Here is a 27,280-nt window from a genome sequence, read left to right on the forward strand (position 1 = left end):
GTTTAGTTTTTTAGTTTTTTTTATGCATCTAATCGTGGAAACATGCAAATTGAAGTAAATTAGTTCAGGGACGCACAAATTGATGAATAAAAATGTGAGAAAATCCTTATAGTATTGGAAAATACGGGGAGGCACGGTGGTGCAGTGGTTAGCACTGTCACCTCACAGCAAAAAAAGGTTCCGGGTTCAAATCCGGTCCTGGGCCTTTCTGTGCGGAGTTTGCATGTTCTCCCTGTGCTTGCGTGGGTTCTCTCCGGGTTCTCCGGCTTCCTCCCATCATCCAAAAACATGCACCTCAGGTCAGGTTACCTGGCGCCGCGCTAGTGGCAGCCTGCTGCAGCATCTCCCCCCTGAGAGCCCCCCTGCTGTAGTGAAGAAATTTCCCCTCGGGGATTAATAAAGTGTATAAAATCTAATCTAAAAAAATGGACTGTTTGCTACAAAACGTCACCCTGGTCCTGCAGTAAAATATTTGCAAATGATTTGAGATGAAAATTGGCCTCATTTCCTGTCTGAAAACACATTTAGAACCAAGAAAAGATCTAAAGAAAAGGTGTTTTCTGCTTTTAAAGGCAGAAAAAGGCCAAAGGAAACCAGACCTCACTGGCATTTGAGTAACAAACGGCACAGAAAGTTTAGTAGAAACACACACGCATGCACAGATTCGCCCTCGCGTTGATGCAAACAGTCACGGGAGTCACGCACACCCCACCCACCGACACCCATTGTGCAAATTGCCTCGTTTTCACCCGCCGCTTCCTCCGACTTCCTCCGGCTTCCTCCGACCGCTCTCTCTGTTTAATAGGGAACAATCAATTGGGGTCATTTCCTGTGCAGAGTGGACGTCCTGTCTCGCAGGATGTGGCTTAAGATGGTCCCGGGCACAAGAGACGGTGGGCAGGAGGAATAAACCCCGCCCCCCAAAAAACCCTTAATGTCAGGAAATCTCTACATGCCTGCTAAACACTGTACAGTATGTATGACTGTAATGTATACCCAGAGCGCAATAAGGAAATGTCCAGAGATTAGGTCTGTAGTGTTTCTTTGCTGCTGTAATGACTGAATTTCCCCACTGTGGGATTAATAAAGTCCAAGTCTAAGTCTATAACTGCACGTTTAACGGGATGGGAAGTCTAGTTGCTGCTTATTATATCAACTTCTCCCTCTCTTTCTTTTTGTGCAGTTCCTACATTGCCTGCATCCCGTTGACTGCCAGTAATACCAGGGTGAGAGAATGGAAACTGCATATTAGCGCGAGTGTGGGTGCAGGCGGGGGCTCCAGCACGTGCGCGTTCGCGAGACACGGAGCAGCACGGGGCCGTGCGAAGCCGGGGTCGACCACATATTCACACACGCAATACACCGGCAGCTAGCCGTCAAAGTAGGACAGCTTCTGGCTTTCGCGGCGTCTTATAAACATTCCTCGGACGCCCATCTGCCGCTGACGAGCGGGACGATTCGTCCGGAGCAACACGCCGTAAACATGTTGTAAAAAGCAGTACAAAATACCCCGGTGCGTGTCGAACTCGAAGCCGGTACGCGGCTTTGTGTACAGGTGTCAGGGAGGAGACGCTGCCGCTTTGACTTCTTTTTGTGAAGTCATTTCAGTTTCACCAAAAGGAGCAGATCTCCTTAAACAAACGGTTCAGGGCAGACCGTGGAAACTTCTAAAATGATGAGTGGATTTACGCCCGTTTGGAATTATTTCACAGCATTTCACGGAGGGCAAAGGACACGCTGGTTCTGGGAGGAAAAAAAGGAAAAGCAAGTAACAGTAGAGTGATTCACATAAAGCCAAATAGGTGGTTTTTAATGTGGAGATTTGTGTAGTTTAGAACGGGGCAGGGCTCAGTTTGAAGATCCCATCTGTTTCCCAGGTTAATCCAGGGCCGGACTGGGGGAGGGCTGGCAGCCCCGCAGGCATTTCCACACGTCGACGTTAAATGGAAACGAAGTGGAATTATCCTGATGAACTTCAACCATCAAATATTAGCGGCGCGTTGGAAAAACGATCCCTACAGTAAAAGCTTTTTTAGTGGAACGCACAGATATTCACACGTCTTTTTATGGGCCTTACTGCAAAATGGAAATACCTAATAATTGTCATTGAATGCCATCGAGGGTTTGGTTGATTCTTGTCAGATAAGTTTAAATGCAGTGCCTGGGCTTCAGTTGTTCATATTCACAAACAAATAACCATAAACTAATTGCCACATCGACAAGCCTGTGGCTGGAGCCCCATGAGAGCGGCCCGCTCCGCTCGGTTGGTATTCCAGCCTTCGAAAAGTTACCAAATGATTCTCGAAGCGTAGTTTGTCCAACTTAATTTAGAATTTTTTTTCCATGCTGCACCACTTAAAAATTTGAACGCAGTCAACAGCAATTCACGTCACTTCAAAGGCCAACTCGCAGTTAACTGCACCCGCAGTATTCTGCCAGAAAACTCGGTAACATATTTGAGTCGCTTACTCAAAGAAGTTGATGTGCATTTTTCTTTTCTTTTTTCTTTCTTTTTTCTTCAGCTGCGTGGGTGCAGCTAATGAAGACACTGACAGCGTGTCCTACGCAGGCGAGTGAGTCAGCGGCGTGCTGATTAAGGGATCCGCTAACAGAGGAGCCATCAATCAAACGCGAGATCACTCCTACTCACACCCCGCACACCGCGGCCGCGATGTCGTGTTTATCCAGCTGCTGGTTCGGAGCCTCGGACGGAGACCCCCGCTCCCGTCTTGGCTATCTGACGGAGGTGCGCAAAGAAGTGAGGGAGGAGGCTGGAAATTCAATCCACGCTCTGTCGCGTTACCCGTTCAAGTGCAGTTTGTACTCGTATGTTCAAATAATTACAGCTAAAAAAAACACAAAAAACGATGTCACAACCTCGTCTCCGCTCCAGACATATAAAATAAACAATACGAGCGTAGGATGTATATAGAGCAGTAATCTTTTGAGATTTTTCTATGCGTCGCTGCCAGCAAGGAAAAAAACATCCGGCTCAGTGTGCTCCGGGAAAGCTGGAAGGAGGTAGTCTCAACTCACCCACGTCGATGGGGATTTGTAGTTCGACACCCGGCAGAACAGACGTACGGCTTAGCGGTTCGGAGCCGAAATGTGTCGGAAGCAACGCAGACCGAAATAAATAACGGGAAAAAGCAGAGATCGAGATGACGGAGAGAAATAAACCGAGCAGGAGATTCTCTTTTATGTACTTGGCTTTTATTTGACAAGATTAAAGCCGTCGAGAGTAAAAAAAAAATTCGTACTAAATAAGACGTATCCAAAAAAAAGGATATCGTCTCCAGACAAATACTAAGGAGACGCTGCAAGTTGGGCCAAAAAGCTGGAGAGATTCTCGGTTTGCGTGTCCGCCGGGAGATCGGACAGCGTTAAGTAAGAGAGCAGCTGCGGCACGGCGGGAAATAAAGCCAGCTACTCCCCTGGAATCCCCCGAACTCCTCCAACAGGCAGCTCTCGGCTCAGGAGAGGCCATCACACCGGGCAGGGAGTGTTAAAAAGTTCAATTGAAGTCGCTTAAAAACAGATTTTTTTTTTTTACCGCGGCTGTCAATCAAACGGTGAGAGCGAGGCCAGAGGAAGCCGTAACAGCAATCGCACCCAAAGAGTGGCAAGAAAATACAGAATGAAGCAGATCCGATTGGCAATTTGAGCAACCCTTCACATTTTATTCACATACAAATGAACTGCGTTATCCGATGTGCTTTGTAGGAAAAGCTGTTGTACACGTTCGTGTGCACATTAAACAAGCAAGACATAAGATGCTCATTAGTGAGCGTTACAGATGGGTTAGGGTTAAGGAGAAGAAGTGATGGTGCAACTGCACAAAGAAGCAGGTGGTGCTGACTTTACACACAAACTCCCAGTTAAAGTTATTTTGAGCTGATATAAGTGTCTCTTTGTCTCTGGTACAGCCCATTACCTCCAGAATGTGTTTTGCAAGGCAAATTAGCGCCTGTGCACATATTTTACAGGAAGCCTTTGCGCTTGAACTGTCAACCTTTTGTCAGTGCGTTCACTAAAAGAGACGCACGAAGGCAGAGGAAGACCCTCAGAGGTCAACTTGAACATGCTAGAGCCCAAAAGCACTGTCAGCAAGTTCTCAGTTCGAACCTTGGTTGCGTCTTTAGACTCCCCCGACTGCGAGAAGCCATTTCCCCGCAGACGGACTGATGAGAGGTACTCTCAAATCCCACACCGCCCTGAGCACACACGCAGACAGGAAAACACCCATTTTTGTACTTTGACGCACACTTTTCCCAGCCTTCAGTGGGAATAAAGCAGTAGTTTGACAGCACTCATGTTACACATTGAGACAGACAGCCGGTTCCGCAGGATTAGTCTGGTGGTTCCCACACACACACACACACACACACACACAGTATACTGACATCATGCGGTGGCAGCTCTTGGCCGCAGTATATAAACTGTATGTGTTATGGAGACCCGTTTGGATGTGCAGTACGCTTTTTTTTGTGCGTATTCATGTTGGTTTTCTCATCAAGGGAGACCACCTGTTTGTGGAAAGGGTGCTTGTGAAATACCTGCTTGTGAGTTCAAACTGGCTTTGTGGGAAAATACTGAAAAGTAGCCTATACGGCAGATTTTTATTTTTGGATACTGGTTGGTTGAGATATACAAATGAGAGGAAAAAAGAAAGGAGTTGGAGAATTCTTGGAAATGAAGGTTAATTTCATGTGCCATTGTCCTGTAATATCACCTGTGGCCACAGTGGCCACTGTTCTGCAAGTTACATAGGGCAGATTATTTCACTTAGATCTGTTGTTTTATTTTACAGTATTTTGAGGGACTCATCTCTGAATGGGATTTAGTTTGTCGTGCTTACATCAATGAAAAATGACAAAATAACAACAACAAAATAATACACAAATCTGGATAATTAGAACACGGCATGAAAGAAATTGTCCGCTAATGATAACAACAGAGCAATTTGCATGACCGACATCGTCAAAGTGAGACGAAAGTGAAAGCTCTGGCAAAATCTAGACTCCGAGTCCAAATTCATTTTTTTTTTTTCTGCATTGTTCAAAGTCAATAAACTAACTTTCCCTTTTAACACTCACAGATGGTTTCCGAGGAAACTATTACTCTGGTAGAAAGTAGTTCCAGTGAAAATGTTACAGATTTCTCAGAGGTGTGTGGCCTGAGAATGTTTGCTCACAGGCTCAAGTCATAAAGCACCATTTATTTTCTTTTCATTTTCTGTTCCGCAGCTCTACAATAACACATAAAAACACCCTCAGGACTTACATTACCGCGTGTGCTCTCCCGCTGACTCGAGCCTCTGTAAACAAACGGTGCGATAAGACAATAAGCCAATGTATGAACATGTGCAATCAAATGAGCTTGAATTTCACTGAGGGGACGTCTGTCTCCCTCCAGACTCCCTTTCCCATCTCTCCCATCTCTTTCTTTTTGTCACGTCTGGAGAACAGATTAGAGGCAGCAGAAAGAGGTCACCTATCCGTGGTTGTTTTTTCTATTACCGTCTTCCTCTTGTGTTTTTTTCTCCTCCTATTTTCCATCACTCAACGCAAACTTCTACCTCGCGTAGCGACTACCGCTGGGGGAGATATACAGTTTCTGGCTGCAACTTTTCACGCTGCGCGAGCTGACCTCGCTGACTGTCTGTCTGGCTCAGCACTTTGTTTTGGTCGAGATCGGCCGGACGGATCGGATTCAACATAGAACCGGGAGACGTAGATACGATCAGCGGTTACGTGGCTGGACACTTTGCTTTTAATATTTAGATTAAAAAGTGCGTTTTTCTTACACAGAGGAGAGACCGATTACATCGTGTTGCCGAAGTGTCACCGGGATCATAAACTCGGCCATCCTGAGATGACGGGATGGCCGAGTTTATCTCTGACGTCATTTTAATTTAAACAGGATGTGACAAGGTTTCCCCTTCGTTTTGTGGCTTGTTTTTTCATTGAAGTTGGTGTTTGAATTAGATGCACTTCTAGGAATGTTAAATCTATGTCCACCAACAAACGTGCAAGCCTTAATCAAAGGTGCTGACAGAGGAGGTTGTAGATGTGCGCGTGCGCACGAGCGAGAGAGAAAGACCGCGCGGGGGAGTAATTCGTAGGAATTAATGGGGCTTTGCTGACAGACAGGGAGGAATCTGTCTCGGGGCCTGAACGGGGAGGAGGAGAGAGACTTTGAAACACCCACACATACGTCGTAAAAACATGAACACGAAGGACACGGACAGAAACCTACGATAAGTATTCATTAGAGTCGTGATCGCGAAGCTCTTAAAAGAGGTCTTTGGTCTCTCTCTTCAACCCGTATCGAGATGATCCGGAGCAAGGCATTTCCGCTCCCTTGTCCTATTTTGAAAGTTGTTTTTTTTTGCCATCACTTCTATTGGCTGTAATGACATTGTGCTCACCAAGTACATTGTGACGATGCAAAGTTTAGTAAAGTTGGTCTGAATCTGTGCTTCCCAAACTTTTTTTTTTTTTTTTTTTTGCCAGTTAAAAAGAGGTTCTGCAGGGATTTAGTATTTTACTTTTTTTTAAAGTTGGAGGACTTGCAAGAGACGGACAGAAGAAACACGGTTCGAATCAAAGCAGCAGATGTCCGAACTTTTAGTCTCTAGTATGTAGTAGTCCGCTTACGCACTCTGCGTCAGGTGTCGTTTCAGGGTTTTCTCTCCAATTCCCTGTGGAGCAAGTCAAGTCTTTTTTTCGTTTTTCTTTTTCAGAAAACCTGTTCCTCTATCTTATATCTTGCATATGTGTAATTTCTGAGACTTTGCATCAGGTGGAAACTATCTAGTATTTCACAAGAAAAAAAGCTCCAAGAGCTGAGTGAAATGACTTATCTTTCTTTTTTTTATCTCAACCTGTGTACACACACTGATGTAAACTACTTATCTGAGGGGAAGTTTGATTATAACGGTTCGTTAAATGTAAAAAAAAAACCCTGTGTTTGTTGACATGGAATCAATTAGACGCAAAAAAAACCAACAACAACTAGAAAAATGTGACCCAGACCGAAGGAGACTCGAGGCAGGACGTTGCTGGTCATTATAAATGAAACACAGTGTCCAGTCCACACCCACACCTTCTCCACTCTGAACACATTCCTTCTCCTGAAGTTTTACCAGTGCCAGCCATAACTAACCTCTCACCCTCAACAATCTGTGAGGACACTCCCTGGCTGATTAGATTTCCTGCTGCACGGGAAAATTGACAGAAAAACGGCGATGGAAAAGAGGGGGTCAAAAGGAGAAAGGTAGAGGGGGGGAAAAGTAAAGGGTGGAGGAGAAGTTTTTTTTGTTTGTTTGGTTGTTTTTTTTTGGAAGCGGGGAAGCACACAACGCTGGCAAGTCAGCTGCCTTGCCCTTCTCTGGTCGTCTTGCACACGCTTTCTGTTGAAGAATATGGGTCACAAAAACACATTCCACCCTTTGAACATTTATACGATCTGCGTGAAAGCAGATGAGAGGGGAAGGAGCGCGAGGAAGGAAGAGGAGAGGAAGGCGAGCAGACCGGCCGAGATTATGAAGGAAGTGAAGGAGAGACAGTACATCATTAACAAGGGGATTTGTAACATCACTTTGAGCAATAGTTTTCACTTTAGCAGATACTCTAATCCTTAGATAAATCATACCAGACACCCATGGAGCGTCTGGTTCCTGAGCACAAGCGATACGGACTCCCGCTGCGTTCAAGCTGCTCGCTCCGGTTCACAGTGTATCACTTCAGAGTCTCCAGAGATGATGGATTTGACTCCACGATGGATGACAGATTCCACAATAGTTTTTGTTTTTTTTGTGTGTGTGTTTTTTTTAATTTTTCCTGGAATTTAAATGGTTGGGATTCAATAGCATGTGGTGACTTCTCAGTTTTTCCACCTGCAGTGTGTGTGTGTGTGTGTGTGTGTGTGTGTGTGTGTGTGTGTGTGTGTCTCTGTTTCTCTGTCTGGATGTACTGTAGGTCTTTTAACCTCTCTGACCAAGCATGTGTTGCGGCACTTAACTGTACACCAGACATTTTAAACACTTGTTGCTTTTTCAGCCTTCGGGCAAAAATATACATACACGTACTGTACGTATTTATACTCGTATATATACACTTTCACCCGTCGGTGTGTTTGTTTTAAATTCCTTCATGTGCAAATCTCTCAAGCCCGCGTCCTCACATTCACTTGTATTTAAGGCGTCGGCCTAAAAATCTCTATTGAACTTCGGCAGAATCCTTCATTCCCACTTATTGGTATCTATTTCCTTGTTCTTCCCGCTTAAATAAGATCCGAGCATCATGACGTTGTTTTTTTTTTTTTTACTGTGAATTAACAGAGACAAGTTTTTAAGGGTTTAATTGAAATTGCATTTTCAGAATCTGTGTAACGAAAAGACATTTGCTCGAGTACATTTATAATAGATATGATGGATTTTGGAGGGAGCTTGTTAGTCATCGTCAAGGATTGTTGAGTTGTTCCTCGCCTCCCGTAAACAAACACACCAGCTGCTCTTCCCGAGTCGGTCGGAGTCTCACCAATGAGCACCGGGAACGTAACATGGCATCCCTTCCGGCCGCGGAGCTGCAGCGCTGCTGTTGTTGGGCTCTGTTACGGCTCCATCCACAAATGCACTCTGACATGTTTTCAGAGTGCAAGAGACACTCGGCTGGAACGCATGTCAGAGCCGATACAGACGTGCGCACGTGACCTTCACTTAAACTCGGCCGGTAGTGGTGTTGATGTGAGCCGTCTCGCTGACATGAACCATGTCGGCGCTCTGAGGTTTGCTTCGTACTGTACGTGTAATGAGATAGTGATTACAGTTCTGGGTCATTGCGCGAGTGCTTTTGCGCTCCTGTATGACACCGCCTCAGTCAGAGATTTTGTGTGTGTGTGTATATATATGTGTGTCTGTGTGTGTGCAATGTTTTGATTCAAACAGCTGCTGACACTTCAGTTACTCAGCAAGGTCAAAGGATAACAGTGAGTAAAGCTGAAAGTAATAGAAAGCTGACACCAGATGTTCAATAAACCCATTTAAATGGGGACAGGATATGCCGGTGTGTTTCAGCCTCATGACATTTCGATTAGAAGAAAGATGCGTTGTGTTGTGATTCATAACCTGTGTTTCCTGCCTTTTGGGATCGTTTTCATCTCAGTTTTAGGGTGGCGTGTTCCTTTAAATGCACAATCATGTTGCCTGGATTTTTGTTTTTTTTCTTTTCCAAATAGGAGGTTTTGGCTGTTCTGGTAGTTGTGGTTCTATGTTGGCAGGCCAGCCAGCGCCCCGGGGTGCTGACCCACTTCTCCAAAAGAGCTTCCGGTCCTCTCACAATGATTTATCTGTAACCAGAGTGTGCACGTAGCTCGCGGGTCGGTGAGTGTGTCAGTCTGTCAGTCTGTCAGTGTGTCAGTGTGTCGGCGCGCACCGGGCCGAGTGACACAGTTTGCCGGCGGGTCTGGCGAACTCCTGTCATCAGTCTTTGTTGGAGACGCACGCACGCGCGTTTAGAAAGTGATCTTCCAGTTCAGACACATGTTACAAGTGTCATCTCTGACCTCCCCTCCGCCCCCATCCGCCCGCACACTCGACCGTACTGCATTTCAGCCAGGCCGGTTTCTCGCTGCAAGTCGACCTTTGACCCCCGAGGTCATTGACCGTGAGACCCAGACACACAACAACAGGAAGCCGCTCTTCTTCTTCTTTTTTTTCTCTCTCTCTCTCTGCCCTCAGCTAAATCAGGCCAACAGACGCTGATCCCGCACGCTCCTCAGCGACCACGGCACGGCATAATGACAGAGTCACACGACCGCGTTCCCCACCGGCCGGCTGCAGGAAGACGCAAATATATTCAGCCCGCAGTCTGAGCATCTTATTACCAACTCTAACATATCCCACATGGGTTTCAGTGTCAGTATCGTGTTGTTACCCTTTTGAAAATGCTAAGAACGCTCGAGTAAATACAACCAGACCTTCAGAGGGCTCCACTGCAGATGACAAACGTCAAACGCGGAACAGATTTTGGACTCTTTCGAGTGGCTGAAGCCGAGTTCAGAACAGGAATTCACACTTGACGTCAAGTAAACGGCGTCGAGGCTTGACGCGCTGATGAAGAGGAGGCCGGCGAGATGTTTGGTTAATTCCTCCATTTTGTCCGGGGGGTATTACCCTGCGGGGGGGGGGGGTTGACACGATCCAGAGAAGCTGTGGAGCATCAGAAGCCATTAAAGGGAGGTGAGGAAAAACAGAGAGCAGCCTCTGGACAGGATCACTGGGAGTCCGGGGAGGGGGAGGGGGAAGGGGAATAGTCGGGGTAGAAATCAGCGTAGCCTCAATGATAACGCTGCAGCAGACGGGACACGTCAGACACGCAAGAGCCGTGCTACCGGCGGAGTAAGAATTCAATCATATTTCGAAGTGGTGTTGACACGGAGGAACGGAGCCAGCCGTCCGGCGGAGCACGACCGACAACGGCTCCAAGTCATCGACACGATGCGAATTACGCGACGTGCCTGTCAGGCGTCCAAGCCTCGCAACGCCAGCGTTGAAAAGTCACGCATATAAACGAACACCGCGGCACGAAGCGACACCTCCGAGGGACGCCGAGTGTTAAACCGCAAAAGCTCAGAGTTCATTGTCGAAGCGAGGCGGAACCGGCGCTCGCGCTGAAGTCACGGTTGCTTCCAGGATGAGGACATGCAAACAGCTGCAGCCGCTGACCTCGTCCTCTGGCGTCTCGCCGCTGCAGCAGCGCTTACACAATCCCGTTGCGAGAACGCCGGTTTGGCAGCTGACATCGCCACACGCTAACGCACCGAACGAGGAAAAGAATGTGTGCGAGTGGGATCGAAAGAGTGTACTCTGAACTGAAAAACTGCACGAAGAAGGGGCGATTATGGGGAAAACCGGCGTAAATCACCTTCAGCTGACCACAAACTCTTGAAGTCATTCAACCATCTTCCATCATTCTCTTCAAACGGCGACCAAAGCAACCGACCTGACTCATGGTGGAACTGCTGAGGATGGAAAGCTCGCTCCGTTACCGGCATCCCACTTTCAACTCCGTCTGCCCTCGCTAAAAAAACTCCACCATCAGCATTTTGATCGACACAAACACATTCGCACAAACACACGCTCTGCACGCAGAGTGCAGATCGTCCCCAGATGTCTAATTGGAGAGAGACATAAATAGGGTAACAATGTCGAAGGGGAGACTCACAGTAAATCTGAATCAGATGAAGGGCTCGTGGCTATCTGTCTGTGTGGATTACAGATTGCACACGCACATATTTACATTCAGGTAGTCTATTTGTGGAGAAAGTCCTGTAGAGAGGACCACGTGTTGCACCAAACATGCATTACAACTGAATTCAGTTGTAAAACATATTCTCGTGCAAGTACGACCACATCGCTCGTAGTCGCACAACCGAGGAGAAAACGGGTCTATAGGGCCTTTAAAACTGTAAGTAGATACATATTTGAAAAAAGTGCAATTAAGATGAAATGACGATTACTGCCTGTAATTTGAACTGTAAAAGTTGGCATCGGTCTGTTTATGAGGCCTGAGCTCAGAGGAAGCTGTAACAGTAATCACACCCAATAATTTGGCACAAAATCCACAATAATACAACTACAAAGAAAGACAGCCTGGGCATAACAGGATAATATGCAATAACAAGTCCTCAAAAACATATCTTGTCGTTTACGGGCCAGACAGAAAGTCACTCGACTTTTTCCTCAAACGTAAATTGCTCACGCGCGGACAGATGTTTGAAACCCGGTCTGTTTGATGAACAACACGCGGGGGGTCAGCGCGAGGGGTTATCTCCGTGACCAACCGGTTGACGTCGCGGGGAGGTTCTCGCAGATCGTATCTGTGGAGGGTAAAGTCTCCCAGAGCTCTCCAATAAAGAAGAGCGGCACGGCCGGGCTTTCTCTGCCCGTGTCAGACTCCCTCCCATTAAATGCGATTACGAGTGGTCCCGGAAACCTCTTCACCCCACTCAAATTTGTATGAAAACAGCCTGCCAGACAAAACCACACATGATGTAGGACTGAGCTGCTGCACGGCTGGGCCGTTTCAACGGGCAGGAAACATTTGTCTTGTTACCCAGCTACTCGTCTGTTTAGCAAGACTGAAAAATGAAGGAGCGTCAATGGAATTTAGTGTCAAACTTTGACGGTGGGCTAGATACAGTGCGATTGAATTTCTAATCTGATCTTAACGGAGCTTTCATTTGTTTTTTTTGGCTTCAAACACGTTACGTCAGAAATTAAATACGCGCTCGCCTATACTTGTACGTACTACTTCTTTTGTCTGTAGAAGGGTCCAATGCGTGTAAAGGCTGTATAATGTAAACGAAGGGTCTTCTTGGGCCAGTGGTTGTCACGTGACCTGACATTTCAGCTGTGGCACGCACCTCCGATAGAATTTTTACGTAAGGTCCCCTTGAAGATCAGGCTCAAAAAGCAAAGAGGAAAAAGAAAATAGTCCGAAAAAACGTTGAAAGAGTAAAAGGGGAAGTGCCAAACTTCCTCTTGGCAAAGGGAAGCAATAACACAGAGGTCAGGCAGAGAGGTGCTACCTGACACCATCAGCCAGCTGTTTGTGGTTATTGGGTATCACTTCATTTGGGCGTTATTAAAAAAAAAAAAAAAAAAAAAAAAAAAACTATTTGTATTTTAATGTTGCCCTTTTAAAGCCAGATTTTAAAAAAAAGATAAAAAAAAAAATAAATAAAATGGAATAGCAAATTTCACTCTCGTATCCCCATGAGCCAATAGACATATTTATCGTATCACACTATCATTTTAATCTGGGGTCGGTGTGGTTTACGAGGCTGCATCAACAGCCCTGACTCACTCCAGCTGTTAGCCAGTCGTGACCGATGTGTTTTCACGCAACACTCAGCAACACACCATCCCGCTTTTAAATGTGCCGGCAAAAAAAAAAAACAGACAGGCGAAGTGACCACCACGTGGAGTCGGAAACAAACGATGGACGGAGGAAATAAAGAGGAGACACGTGGCGTAACGGGAGCCGGATGTTTTCAGACGGACAGGCGGAGGGAAAGAAAAGGCAGACGCCGTAGATGTGGATTGACTTCTCCCTTTGTCTCCGACGTGGCGAGACAAATAGCAGCGAAGAAAGATGAGAAGACGGACGACCTGCCGGCCGAACGTCGTCTGGAAAACCTTTTGTTCCTCCTTGACAGACGCGGCGCCGGTTCCGACTCGGATTCGGAGCGGAGAAGAGACGAGAGGAGAAAACTGGAGGAAGGGAGAAGATATGAGTAAAGACAGAGGAGAGACTGTACGTACGTATCGCCGTTATACTCCCTGGATAATCAACAGCATTCCTAGAACCGTCAAGGCCTCCCGAAGGAGGGCGGTTTACCCAAAGTATATTGACACCGGTTGCTGAAGAGGAAGAGGCCGATCGAAGATGTTACCTACATGTGTCGTTTTCTGTTCCGCAGCCCAAAGTAACATCTTTTAAGTGTCTCGTTTCAGTCAACTTCAAATCCCTCATGTATTTAGTTTACATCGACGAACGAAAAATAGCAGATGACACAACAAGTAATCACGACTACCGGCCCCGAGCACTAACGTTGTTAAAGCCGTGGAGTCGGCAGTACCGCCGACCGGAAATACAGCAGGAGTGTCGAGTTCTGTTTGATTAGACGCAAAAAAAAACCCCAAAAACTGGGTCAGGTTCAGGAAAAGATCCAAATTTGATTTAAGACGGAGCATCTCTGTAACCTGTCGGTTACGGCGATCGAGACCAAAGACGAATACAGTTAGACGTGAAACGGGTACAAAGACAAAATCCTGCACAAGTTGCAACTTTTTCTTTGAAATCTGTCTTTGTCTCCATATTCTATAATCAGTACAGCATGTTGCAAGCTTTCGAATGTCAAACCCGGTCTTTTCCACTTTCCACCTGTTACTAATTACACCGGTCGATCCATCGTCCACCTCCGCTCCGATGACCAAACTCTGGAACCGACCCGGTAACCACGAAACACTTAACGACGAGCGACATCTGCACGACTATCACCACCATCCTCATCATCGCTGGCATCTCAAAGCAGCGGGACATTCTTTGGCTTTTAGGACGGTCCGGCAGTCTGGACCAGCGAGCAACCCCGCACGGCATATTTTTTCAGTGACTTCCCAGAAGACAAAATCAAAACCACATGGCGAGAGTTTTTCGAAGAAACTACCCAGAGGAAGGTTTGGAACGATAGTCCAAAAAAAACAAAAAACACCTACATTGAGTCACGCTCAAACACGCTTTGCTTTCATATGTCGTGTCGGTGTAGCTTTTATCGGAATGTAATTTAGCGAAACGTCAGCTCGAGAGGGACTCCGGTTGGTTTCGAATTGACGAATGGTCATTTTACGCCTCGTGTCTCATGCGCGAGTCCCGCTAACCCCGTTTCCAAATGCCGAATGGCATCGATGCTGACGCGGACTCCTAAACCAAATCCCCGGCCCCGAACGGTTTTGATTCTCCCCATTCATTCCGGTCAGGCTTTGTACAGTATTTATTTAAATTCAAAAACGGAAAAGAAAGAAACCGACCGGCCGGTTTCTGCAGCGCTGGGCCCGAGGGAGCAGCTTTTCACGAGGCGTGACGAGCGCTGTTTCTGCTAACAAATTTAAGAGTTGGGTCCTCTGAAAGATTGAGGATTCTGCCGGTGGACCCAACGCAGATCAAACGCTACGTGGGCGTATTGATGTTGGCGAAGTGTGTGTGTGTGGAAGAGGAAGCTGCTCCTGTCACCAGAGGAGAAGAATGACGTGTGTGTGTGTGCGCGCGCACGTGACCGCAGAAGGGGGATTGGGGGGAGGACCTTCCCTACAGAGCTTTCCGCTTCCTCGCTCCACACTCCTCCAGACCTCCAACCGGGCCTCACCGTTTCTGTCGCCCAGTGATGGGCAGTTCCTCCGGGGCAGAAGCTCGCCAGTCGCTCCCCTGCGTTATTCCATCGCGGCTCTTCCTGCGGGAGTGCTTTTGCCCACGGAGAGCGCTGCATTGTAAATACCACGAGGTGTGTGTTTGTGTGCACGTCATGGTTGCGCAAGAGGTGACGAGTGACAGGACGAGGATAAGGAAATGAGACTTGTGATCCGTTGAGCCCTCTGACTGCACAGCTTCCAACACACAAATGTTTCACATGACTTCATAGTGTGGGTTTTTGTTGGCGTGCGATTGCCGACTCACTCGATCTTGCCGATCCGTTTAAGAAAATTAGGACATTTGAGTTTTAAGTGACCGCCGCGTGTTTCCAAGGCGGCCGGAGCGGCGACGTAGGTGGCGACAGACTGATGGATGGTTCGAAGTACCGTGTGTATTTTTCAGAAAAACCCAAAGGGGAGCGGAGGCCCTGAGAGAGGCCTTCACCTCTGCTCTCACACCACACATGCCACCTAAAGGGAATTGTGTGTGTGTGTGTGTGTGTGTGTGTGTGTGTGTGTGTGTTTTTAGGCTGTGGGAAGTACAGCCGCCCATGGAAACCAAGGACAGACTTTATTTTCTCTCTTGTTTTATGGACACCACCACGCACATCAGGACACTTAATTTAGTTAAAGTTATGTCAAGCCCGCTTGGAAGAAGAGAAACGATGCCAATTTTGAGGGATTATTTTATTGTTTGTGTTGCATTAACTGAAAGTTTCTGTGCGTAATTGCAGCAAAATCCAAGAAAGTACCACGATATGTCGTTGCCAGCGGCGGTTTGTGCTGTACTGTGCTTATTTATGAACTCTTAACAACACATTCTAGCAATTTGTTTTGATGTGTAAATGCATCTGTGTTTCATTAAGCCAGCGGCAAAAAAAAAGAAGCAAAACAGTCCCCCCTACCTCCATTCATCTTTCTATCGGCCCTCCTGCCCAACAGTCTGCTAAGCTCTATACACAGAGACAGACAGAGGTCAAAGGTCAAGCACCCTCACGTCATCACACACGGGCAGTTTTCATGCGCAGAAACAACAACGGGCGGCAAAAACAGGCAAATCCCCTGCAGACTCGAAACAAAACTTCCCCTCGAGCATCTTGACTTTTGATAACAGGACCGATGAGTCGTCCGTGTGCGTCTCTGTGTGTCCGCAGGTTTACTGAAGGGGTTGACTGTTCACACGGCTCGTCGGGTGACGCACGTCTGTCCACGGCGCAGCTGCAGAGTGTTTTGGACGGCAGGTCGTCGCTCCGGAACCGAAGGTAAAGACGCGCAACGACCGGGGGTAAACCGCCAGGGAATTTAACTCGGTTAAATACAGGAAGGACAGCAGCATCTACAAAACCTGCTGATGCGTACGCCAGCGGTCTCCTGAGCGCTCGTGCGCAGCTCTCGAGTGTGGTATTTGTATTTTGTAGCAGCAATGAATTTTAACATGGTGATTAAGAGTTCATTTTAATTTGTAGAACTGTGTTTTATGTCACTTGTCTTCACGCCTCTGGAGGACGATGACTTCATTCTTATTCTGATCTACGTAGGCGGCGAGCCTAAATGTGTTTCGCAGGAATCCCGGTGGTGGAAGAAGTATTCGGATCCTTTAATTGAGCAAAAGTACCAACGCAGCAAAATAAAACTACTGTTACAATTAAAAGTTCGGCAAAAATCCCTCTTAAGTAAAAGAATTGAAGTTATTAGCGACAAAATATGGAAGTAAAAGTAGTGGTTTGGTTCATATATTGTCCCACGTGACATTACTTATGACGTTACCGTTCTAGCTACTGGAGGTGAAGCCAGTTTGAACCCTTTATATCCAGTTTTATAAGCATCAGATTAATCTGAGGGCTCGTCAGATGATTACTGACAGAGAAAAGAAGAACAAAAAAAACTAAGTTCTGATCCACAAATCTGTTTTCAGTTTTTAGACTTTTTTTTCCTCTCGTCTTTTGATTCTCGCTGAGATATTAGATCATTTATTGAAAAGAAACCATGTGAGAAGTTTTGAGGGAAACAATCACTGTTTGGTGGAGCTGTTAACAACTCGTAAACATCTGAAACGCGACCCAGATTACGCGCTGATTTTTGCAAGACGTCAGAAGATAAAAATTTTGGAAACCTGTAGTTTCATCTTTGACAGTCTGTTTTATTTATTTATTTAAAAAAAAAAGCTTGTTATATTATCGATTGTGTTATCTGTCAAATAAATGTAGTGGAGTAAAAAGTTGTCTGCGATGATTCCCTTTGAAATGTAGTTGGAGTGAAAGTATGAATTAGCATCCGATGGAAAAGTAAAGTAGAAGCACATTCAAATTGTTCTTTAGTACTTCAGTAAATATACTTAGTTACTTTCTACCGCTATTTTTTCAGCATGATGGAGTATTTGTTTTTAACATATCTGCAAACATTTGTTTACCGTGCATTATCCGCGCCCGTCGGTGAATGCGTTCCGGTTCTGTTCGGTGCAGCTCAAACCACTTCAGGTTGCGTTTTTTTGAAAAAAAAGTCAACGCGCATCCTTCTCTGACGTCCGCCGGGTGTTTTAGTAGCGCGAACGGTAACTCCAATCGTGACCTCCGCTCTGTGTCTTCCTGAGCAGTTGAACTAACAATATTGTTACGGCTGCGTTCGAGCGTCGAGACGGCGTGACGACACGCGAGAAGTGAAGACGGAGACGCGTGTTTGGAGTGAAGCCGGAGGTGCTCGTGACTGTCGGTAGGATGCTGCGTGTGCGCGTTCTCTCGTAAATATCCAGTCAGCCCTAAAACCTGAAGAAACCTGCGTCTGCTCCGTTTTCAATTCAACTTGACAGAACTGAAAACACTTGGTTTGGAAAAGGGGGGTTGAGTGGATGGGACCTGGCACCCGAGATAATGGCAACATTTCCCATTCGCAGCGCAATGCCGATCTTAATGTGGAACGAGCATACCTGTGGGAATGTACGCGCACGTTCTCACACACACACACACACACATTGCTGGTGTGAGTTCAATCCAAAAGCTGCTGAGTCAGCAGCCAAAGAACACACCGGCAGGCTGTATACCTGTTTGCAGGAGTGTGTGTGTGTGTGTGTGTGTGTGTGTGTGTGTGTGTGTGTGTGTGCTTTTGGATCCGAGATCACAGACCGGTGTGCTGGCGGCGCAGTGCAGTGCAGCGGGTCAGGCGAGCGCGTGTGTGGGCCCGGGCCCGGCCGGCCGAATAATAATGTCAACGGGTTGATGCGGTGCAGTCTGTCAGGAGAGCGCTGTAGGTTCGCACCGTCAGCTGTGCTTCATCAGGGAAACCCTCACCGCCAAACCTCCCGTCTTCCTCCTCGGCTCCCGCTCCACCTCCTCTGTTTTCCAGCTGGCTCTTTTCCCCCCGTGATCTTCCATCTGTTTCCCTCCACACGATCACCTTTCAGCTTCTCCCCCTCCCTTTGTATCAGTTCTTTTCTGTCTCGCTTGTCAAATCTCTTGCACTCTTTTCAATTTTGTCTTTCGGCAAATGTTAACGAAGCCGACCACGTTCGGCCCTCGTCCCCGATCCCCTTTCTGTTTTGCACGTCTTCGACCTCCACTACTTCCGTCTCATATTTTCTGGGCCCTCTGACCTCATCGCTCGCTCGATCTATCTCTCGTGCCTGGACAAATCAGATTTTTTTGTTGTTGTTGTATTTTGTTTTGGGGGGACCACAGCAGAGGAAGGGTAGGCCCCGTCCTCTTTTTTCCCAGAGGACGCTTAAGACCGTTTTTCTCACGGTGGTCTGGGCTGAGCCGTAAGCTGGCACAGCTCGGCACGGGTTGGCGCGGGAAGTGGCTGCCTGAACCGCGCAAGGGATTCAGGCCAGTTCCATTTCCTGTCAAACATCCTCCCAGAGGAAAGGAGCGCCAGGACATTTGAGACAAAACCTGCAGCGGAAGAGAAAAAAAACTGGACACATTAAACATTTTTATTCAACTTCATACCTGACAGCGGTCGTACAATCCCAACTTTGCAGTTTACGGTTCTGAAATGTTGAAGTTCTCGGCGTAGGTTCACCAAAGGTACCAAAAAAAAAAAATTGTTGTCCGATAAAATTGAAAGATGAAGTGAAACTTTCCCCAACAAAATAAAAAAAAAACTTTCACCCGTATAAGTGGATAAAGTCACACGGCTCACGATTTGCATTCTCGGACGCGTCGTCCAACCGTGTCAGAAGTCAAAAACTTTTCCGGCTTTGACGGGTTGAAAGGTGGGATGAAAAGCCTGCCGTCATACAGGGCGGGGTAGTTGTAATAGCTGTTTAAATATTAGAATAACAACGGAAAAGCACGTTCTGTCTTTCCTGGAAAATACTCACGGTGTCGGACTCGATTGAACAGAAGGAGTGACTTGGAAGGTAGTCGTTGCATCACGCTCCAACAAAGAGAGCGGGAGAGAAAGGTTTAAACCCTTGACACCTTTCTCACGGAAGGCATGAAGTGGGTGTGAACGGCAAATTGTTGTATTTGGAAAGTTACAGAAATGCTCAGACTCAACTGTAACAAGGCCAAAGTTAAAAAAAAATAAAAAAATAAAAAGATGGTCTTCTAAAGCCGTCTGACGAGCACTTCCGACAACGGTACCGGCTGCGAGAATTTTGACCGCAAAGGGGGGGAAAAAACAGTCAAATATTCAGATAAAACCACAGCAGAGTCTAAGTTGAACCCCGACGTTTCCCTGCACCCTGATAAAGTCCTTCTGCGCTTAAACCTAACCCAACGAATCGTTTTTGGAAAACGGATTTATTTTCGCACCCGTGACAAGCGACTCGGTCGGTAGGGCCCTCGTAGGCAGCGTATGCAGATGATTCTAGTACGGGTCGCCTAAACATGGGCAAATATTAACCGCAGCGGTGAATGGATTGAAAAGTACAGTGAATCGTAAGAGTTTACGCGTTAATCACGCTGAAAAAAGATGATGAATTATGGTGGGCAACGAGGACAAGATTAGAAGGCCTTACCCGCCTCCGTTGTATCGGAGAGGATGTATGGAAATCTTCAGGGAAGACGTACGACCAGTCAAATAAAACGATCTGCACGGACGGACGTTTTAAAGAAAATATGTTTATTTATTTGTGGTAATTTGGACTGACCTGACCCTTTAAAAACTTTTTTTTAAAAAAGAGAAGCAAAACTTTCCACTACATCCACCGAATTGTGGGATACAATAGCTTTGTGAAGAAAAAAAAAAAAAAAAGCCTGAGATCTGAAACATGTTTTAAAGAAAATGAACAAACAGGTCTGTAATAAAAGGCCAACACGAGGCCAAACATTGGCTTAGCTTACTGTTATTTTCCTCAAGCAGACTGTTCTCCCTTCAGACGTATTCCTGCTATTGTATTTTTCACGGGCTCGTGTTCCACCGGGCCGGATTCTTTTTTCTTTTAAAAAAAAAAAAAAATCAGATAACATTACAACCGCAAACACTAATTGCTGATAACCTGAGGAGTCTCTGGTTGTTTTCTTCTTCTGTGTTTGCTTCTGCCAAAGGTTAAGGAGCATTTTTGTGGGCTTTGCATCCACTATCTCCCTACCACTGTCTGGCTCTCTGTCTCCTGAGCTCATGTTGTTTTGGGGCGTGGGCCAGACGAAGACTCGGGGCAGAGTTTGCCTCCCCGGTTTTCGGTCATGCATTCTCTCACACGGCATTCCAGGCAGATCCCCTTACATCCACCCATTTTGACCTTTTCTTCTCTCTCTCGCCCCGGTCTTTTCTTTTTGTCTCCGAGGGCGGCGTGCCACAGATCGGCGGCTGCAGCAAATGCGACGATTCACTTGTAAAATGTACGTCGGAAGTCGCCGCAGATGGGGGTTCACGGGGTGACACATAAAGAGACGCAATGCATCAAAGCCGCGAACGCCTCCGATCACGAGGCGATTGCTGTAATTAGAGGCTCCATTCGGGAAGCAGAGCTTTCAGACGTCGACTGCGGCGCGGGCACGAGGGAGCCGCAGGTTCGCGAGGAAAGCCGTTTTCGATTTTACGACGCGCTAATGTCGAGGAATGCTATTCGGCCGGCTATTAAGAGCTCAGATAGGAAAGAGGCCCTTAAGTTCAGGAAAAAGAAGAAAGAAAAAAAAACAAGATTGCCTCATAGAAAACGTGAGGAGCGCGATGTCATTCGAGGTCGACCCGGTTAGAAACAGACTCGGGAGAGGTCAGGTTCCCTTGATGCATTGCTTTATTTTGAAGGCATTCCTGTCTGTTAAGGCAATCGTCACTGCGCTTCATCAAGAAAGACAAAAACATCTGTACGGGGGACACGTTCCCTTGTTTTTTGATCGATTTATAGTCACAGCATCAAAGAGGATCCAAAAGAGGAATCTGAGAACGAGACTGCCAAATATATCCCTACGTATTGAACATTGCATTCCCAAAAGTTCCTGGCCTCGGAGAGCGCCATCATTTTGGCGAGAGAAACGCGTCGGAGGACAGCGGTTGCCTGTTGTGATTCGGGGGCAAGTCATCACAAGGGGAAGGTAATAAAGAAACCTGGAGGGGGACGCGAGGGGTGACGACATCCAGCCAAGCCGCATTGACCTACGGGCCAGAGCACTAACTCGGCGCGGATGTGCCTGTCTGTCAAAGTCAGTGAAAAGAGTGTGTGTGTGTGTGTGTGTGTGTGTGTGTGTGTGTGTGTGTGTGTGTGTGTGTGTGTGTGTGTGTGTGTGTGTGTGTGTGTGTGTGTGTGCGTGCGCAGAGGAGGCCGTTTCTTTTGTTACCATCGTTCGTTTCAATTAAGAAAAAAGGGGACTGTCCCCGCAGCTTTAAATAGTTAGCACATGTGCCGTTACTTATGTCGTCAAAGCCCCGGGAGAGTGTTACGACGCTGACGCCTTTATGTCTTTGGTCAATAGGAACAGAAAAGGTCATACCTCTTCATAGAAGTCTCGCACTAGGACTTGCAAGCGACGTTTGACCCTTTGAACATTGAGAAAAACATACTTCCAAACAACACGAGTAGTAGTAGTATTAGTAGTAGTTGTAGTAGTAGTAGTAGTTGTAGTAGTAGTAGTGTGTCGTTTGGCCACCATAAGGACCAGCTATAAAGTTCTCCTGTTATGAGCATATTTTGTACAGTGTGTCTGGATAGCCTCTGACTTGCTGTAGTATTCATTTTCCTCAGCTTGTAGCAATTAATCAAATATAACCTCCATACTGAATGATTATTCCCTGTGGTTTCGAGGGTTGGATCGGTATGTATTAGTGTATTTGCCCAGGTGTTTCCATTGCAATCATAGGATGTGATGAGGAGGAGGAGGAGGAGGAGGAGGAGGAGGATGTGTTTTCAGCCTTACTGCGTACAGACTACAGAGAATATTATGCGTCTTTCTTTGATGTCTGTTTGAAGACCTGTGCAGCGAGACGTTGCAGTAACAAAGAGTTTTATAATGCAGACAGCGTACAGGAGGTTCCCGTTTTATCGGGTTGCTCCTTTTGAAACTCAACACTTTTTATTCATTTCATGAATAACAACTCTGGCCCGGATTTAGGCAAAAGGACAGAAATCACTCGGAGGTTTGTATAAATGAGGTCCCAGCAGAGAATAATGAGGTTATATGCCTAGATTTGGACCAGAGGAGTGGACCCTCCCTTTGGCCCTTTGAAATATTTCCTGTGCTGTGTTGACACACAACGAATACTTTGTGGGTCACGAATCCCATTTGTCTTCAGAGAACGTTTGCACTGCGAAGTCTGTAAAATATGCAAAGGATTGAGAACACGTACAGTCTGAAAAATCAGCGTTGTCCGTGCCAAAACCCCCCCCAAAAAAACATAAACACATGCCTCATTCCATGACAGCACCGCTCTCTCCTCGGCTCTTCTTACAATCTGCAGACTTTTCCAGAAGAATGTTAAAACACCGGCCTCGCGTTCTGGCAGCGCGACCGCAGTTGTCGATCACGGCCCTATTTTGTGTTTACGGCTCAGGAATCCAAATGTGTCATGACAAGACGAGGCTGCGTGCTGTCAGATATCCTCTCCCCCCCTCCACCAGCTCTGTAACACAAGTTGTAAACATTTCGCCGCGGGAGAATCACTTCCGAACTCTCGAGAAGTGCGTCCTCCGTAGATTAAACCCGGGTCCTCGGCTCAGGTCCCACGCCGGGCTCCCAATAGAGCCCGACCTGAGGCGTATCCCCGAAGCTGGCGCGCCCACGGCGGTAGAAGCACAGCGGTAGGAGCCCCGGCGGGCCCCCCGGGGTTCTCGTTTGCGCTCCGAGGCATCGAGTACAGAGAAGCGCGACGGCGTGTCAGGCTGTAGTAAACGCTCGGAGGGAAGACGCCCAGAATGCATTTCCCCTCCCCCCCGCCGTCGGAGGAGCAAAAGGGTGTGGGTATAATTACACCAAAAAAAATGACTGTATTTCACTTTAATAATAGAGGAATTACAGCTGACAGCGGAGGACGGACACGTGTTTGGTAACGGGGATTTTGTTGTCCGTCGACACCGTTCCTCTTCTTCTTATCCGCCCCTGTTTTAATTTTAATCGGACCCGTTGAAGACAGAAAATAAAACCCTTTTATTGGGCCAGTGAAAGCCAAAGGATGAGTTTCGATGAGTTTCGGTCCTTTCATTATTTGCCACAAAATCAATCTCAGAGGAATTACGTAGTTTTTCAAACTTCCACACACTTCCTTGGTGAAGGACTTTGTTGATCATTTGTTCCATGTGTGTGACTGTCAAATGAGTTATCGATGACACCGCCGGGCAGATTGCAGAAGCCGCTCCGATTAAAGCAGGATGACGCACGTAACGTGTCGCCGTTACAAGGAGGCCCGCTCGCTTGCTGTCGTTTTTCCTCGTCAGAAAAATCGGACTTCTTCTAATTTCATCCTCAAACTAGACAAGGGGAATTAGTCATAATTTCAGGCCTTGAGAGCCGGTTTGGGAATCGCTCGCTGCGGCAAAGGGAAGGCTTGCTTGTTACTTTGTTTGGGGCACGCGTTGATTCAAAGCAGGCTCCGCGATACGCATTTTGACAGTGAAAGCTTTTTGTAGCCGCTGTATCAAAGCGAACTACTTAAAACCACAATAATTGTCCTGTATCCCCCCTTGCTCCCTTTTTTTTTTGCCTCCTCGTTGCCTTTTTATTCGCCAACCCAGTTTTTTTTCTTTCCCCTTTCTTCCGGCTCCGCGACCACAAAACGGAGCCAAATAGGTTTCTGCCTCACTGTCTGTCCGTCATCATTCCAGCTCTGTGACCCTGAACAACAAAGAGAGCAGGACAAATGAAAAGGAGGTCGATGCCGGTTTTCGAAAGGCGGAGCGGAAACCGAAACCCAAAAACCTCCAGCATTATTGACTTATCTATTTTGTCTTAATTTCAAGCGTCTTGCATTAACGGAAGTGTGAATATGGCAAAAATATAGAAAAACCCGTCACTGCAGGCGACGCACAGCGGATGTGCGATAAGACAAGTCAAACACAACCGCTGACGACAGTTTCAAGTATCGCAGTTGAAGCAGATCGGAGCGATCGTCCAGCTCACAGCTAACGGGTTATTCCAGCCGCGGCCATTTTGGGAGAGACCGTCGTCGCGTGGAAAAAATCGGAGCTCTTTGGTCAAGTTTGGGAAATGCCTTCCTCAGGAACAAGCGTCTGTGTTGCACACAAGTCTAACCTCTGGGAAAGTCCCAAATACTTCAAATGTTAAGGCAAAATAACCAGACCGTACGAGACACCAAGTCCGACATCAGGAAGGAGATTTAGGGCAGAGAAGCGGAGCCGAAGGGATGGGACTTTCCGGTTTAGCGTTTGCGCCGATGCGCACGCTACGAGGCGACGGTGCGACGACGAAACCCGTTTCCATTACGTTCGACCAACTCGTGGGGGATTACGCTGGCGATCTGAGAAGGCGGGAGTGAGGATGCGGACGGACGGAGTGCGAAACACGCGCTCCGGAAAAGAAATGCAAAATAAAGACGGGGTCAGATTGATTAGCGAGCGCGCCATATAAAAAAAAAAAAAATAGAGCTCGGGAAGAATTAAAAGAGACGAGGGGAATAGTTTGTATAACCACCCGGAGATGCAGAGGGAAGGAGACAGAGCACAGTGGAGAGCTGGTTATTAGAGCATGTTGGTCTTGTTTTGATGGGGCCCTGCACTCTTAATGACAGACTGCTTTGGCTTCTATCAGTTGGAATCTCTCTCTCCCTCTCTTTCTCTCTGGCGTTCCCAGAAAACCACTGAGGTGAAACAGATACAGGCCTAATTGGGCTTTTACAATCACGTACAGAGTGTGTGCGGTGTGCGCGCACGCAGTTCCACATCCGAGGAAACTGTGCGGAGGCCAAAGGGTTTAGTCGATACTGGCGGACGGGCGGGTAGACCTCCAAAACTTTCCGATCGGTCTGACTCGTACGTCGGCCGAAGGTGCCAACCGGCCCAGGATCGGGACGCTTCTTTCCGCGCACGCCTGGGGTTCCTGTATTTGGAACCACGTGAGGCTCCGGACGCACAGCGCTGTAACAAACCTGTGTTTACATGAGCGCAGACAGCCTGTGCGCGTTGACATTACAAAGCTGCCGGGGGTGGGGGGGATCATCCACATGCCACGATAGTCCGGGATGACAAAGAACCAACCGCGCACGCTCATGCCAACGTGCCCGTACGGAAAGAGCGAGGAATGCCGCGCGCCGCTCCCACCAGCCCTCGCGCAGCGTGTCACTTCACTCTCCGTCCTCCGAGATAGGACTTTTCCACGGCGCGGAACCGGACGGCGTTCATTCCCTCAGACCCGCTCCGACTGCGACGAAATGACAGGTTTCCCTCTCCGAGTGCCAGAAGGCGGCGACATTAACGTGACGTACCGGCCCTCGGCCCTCGGGCGCTCCTTCTGGCTCCGCCGGGCCAACTGACCTACGCGAGGAATATAATTACACCCGCAGTTGCTCGTCAGCGCAACATCCCGAGTGTCGCTGACGAGGCAAAATGTTGACGTAGATGTATTGTCGACTTAGAAAGCGGTTACATCCGCAGGAGCCACGTGAACACATCTGAAATATATTTTACAGTCAAATAATACAAATTCTTCTTTACAACAAGTATTTTTGCTTTTACCGATTTGACTTTTCCAAAACGCTGAACTTCAGCAACTTGTGTTCTCAACCAACCGCAGAACTTTTGAGCCTCGCCCGCGAAATAGCACAGCAAACGTCGGTGAGCGAAACGGACCGGCACCGTACGTCGCGTCTTTCCGACGTGCCCGTTACACGGCCGCTCCGGCGGCTCTGGCGTAATAGAGGTGCAGTCGGCCAACGCGGGGCGTCACCTGTCCTTCGTCTCACAGCTGGTGCGCAGGCTCCGAGGCGTGAAGTGACAAGTCGCCGACAATTCAGAACGATGAACACATTGCGTTATGGGTGAGAAACGACAGCCACACATTGTAATGTTAAGAGATGAAAGAAGGAGGTAGCGATGAGACTCAAAGAGGGCAATAAAAAAGGTATTTCTGACATTGCAGAGGGCCCGTTTACATGTTTACGCGACAATGTGTATGTGGCAGGTTCGACACTCCGCGGAACGTGCAAGCGTTTACCTCGTCCGGGTACACGGTGTTGTTTTAGAGCAGACAGTGATTCGTTGAAGAAGTACGCTATTATATTCAGTATAAAGAAAACAAGCGAGTTGTACTTTTTGAATCCTGCGGCAAAGAGTAAAATATTAGCAATACTTTAAATATTTCAGTTTCTAGCGATCCGTAAAGTCACGTGGAAACTCGTCTGAAGTTCATTGGATAGATATTTTCATTGTCTTTTTTTTCTGCTGCAGTTTTGCCGTTGGAAATCCAGTCTACGTTCACGTTTATTTTTTATTTATTTATTTATTTTTTATTTCAGACTCGCGTAGAGTGGTGGGAGTTGCATCGAGCAGCCGGCCTCCACATTGACCGCTTCTCATCAGCTGCTCCTCCTCCTTCATCTGATACACCTGTGATGTCTTCAGTGTCCCCGGTGCACAGGGCGAGACTTGGTCTTTCCCAGGGAGAGTAAAAGGTGAGCACAGGACATCCAGTTTGTCTTTCTTTAGCCACATTTATTAACAGCTACAGTTAGGTTCAGGGCCATAACCAAATAAAAAAACAAAAAAAAACAAAAAAAAAACAGCTCACTGCTCCTCCCACCTGACCTGTGAGTATATTTTTTAATTGGTCTTCCTGCAGTGTCGGCTTTCTATGGTTCAACGCCTGAGAAGACTACACGGAGAACGGTGTCAAGTTACTGCTGGTAGGTGGACAATATTTATATGAGCGTGCAGTGTGTGTGTGTGTGTGTGTGTGTGCGTGTGTGTGTGTGTGTGTGTGT

The 27,280-nt window shown here is 47.2% G+C and overlaps 1 protein-coding gene across 3 annotated transcripts in view; it reads left to right on the top strand.

Annotated features, from left to right (window-relative positions):
* Positions 1 to 27,280, top strand: part of LOC138620835 (sodium- and chloride-dependent GABA transporter 2-like) — a 162,257-nt gene that overhangs the window by 103,701 nt on the left and 31,276 nt on the right. For all 3 annotated transcript variants that reach the window (XM_069698416.1, XM_069698417.1, XM_069698418.1), the window contains 2 exons: positions 26,816 to 26,971; positions 27,139 to 27,202. The gene's annotated coding sequence lies outside the window, so the exon portion shown is untranslated. The remainder of the gene's footprint in view (positions 1 to 26,815; positions 26,972 to 27,138; positions 27,203 to 27,280) is intronic.

Source organism: Brachyistius frenatus, unplaced genomic scaffold (genome assembly GCF_029030835.1).
Source record: "Brachyistius frenatus isolate BFR_SWC_R1_liver_20210118 unplaced genomic scaffold, ASM2903083v1 Contig_26, whole genome shotgun sequence".
Lineage (NCBI taxonomy): Eukaryota > Metazoa > Chordata > Actinopteri > Embiotocidae > Brachyistius > Brachyistius frenatus.